The sequence below is a fragment of the Pan paniscus genome, chromosome 12, assembly GCF_029289425.2.
Source record: "Pan paniscus chromosome 12, NHGRI_mPanPan1-v2.0_pri, whole genome shotgun sequence".
Taxonomy (NCBI): Eukaryota; Metazoa; Chordata; class Mammalia; order Primates; family Hominidae; genus Pan; species Pan paniscus.
This window is the reverse complement of record NC_073261.2, coordinates 108987274-108988263: the sequence shown is the minus strand read 5'-3', so window position 1 is coordinate 108988263 and position 990 is coordinate 108987274.

Genomic DNA, 990 nt, shown 5'->3' with positions numbered 1-990 from the left:
CCTCCTCTATACCCCCCCACCCCCCCCCCCCCAAAAAATCCAGGGTGTGAAAGTTGTAGAGTTGGGGACGTGGCTTTAGGTAACGGGACAACTGGTAAAGCTGATGGCATTCTTCACTCAACATGGGACAGTGTTCCAGTCCCTCTACCACAGGAGCGCCCGGCAGCGTAATCTCCGCTTTTTTGTGATCACCAGTGCCATCCGCAAATGCCTGAAGGAGGAACAGCGGGCTCCCTCACTTCTGAGGGACCCTGCCACATTCCTCCCTTCAAGTACATTCTCCCATCCTAAAGAGGGGATTTGCCTTCTGTAATTTAAACGATAATATTCCTTAGGAGTCTTAGAATTGGCTTTCTTACTGTGACTTCGTATATACAACTCGACTAAAAGGCATGCCAAAAAAATTAAACAGCAACAAAATATTAAAAGCTGAAAAAGATAAAGCTACATAATAGCTGGATATTAAACATTACAATATCGCATTTAGGACGCAAACAGCGCTGCAGTGCAAATGGAACTTTAAAAAATCTGCCCGCCCACGTAGACAAAGCTACTTTACAAAAGCGCACGCGTCGATATCAATCGTACCCTACAACAGAGCATGGTTTAAAGTATCAGTGTACATTTTTTCCTAAACACAAGTTGCAAATAAGTTATCTAAAATCGAACACCGCCACGAAAGAGACCTCCAGGGTGCAATAAATAGGTATATCTCGTTGAAGTGGAGAAATGGCATCATGACCCTTTGGGTTGATGCAGATTACAGTGCGGAGGCTGTTCTCGAGAGAGAAACTAGAACCCAGCGTAAAACGCTGTAGTAGGGGAAATCGACCAAAGACGAGATTTTGAAAGCCTTTTGAAGGTCGTTTTTCTAGCTAAAAAGAAAAAGTGACTTATTCAGGACTGACTCCTCCTGCCAGTTCCAGGAAACAGGAGCAGCCCGGCGCGCCCGGAAGCCCCGCAGCGCAGTGCGCACTGCGGCTCCAGAGC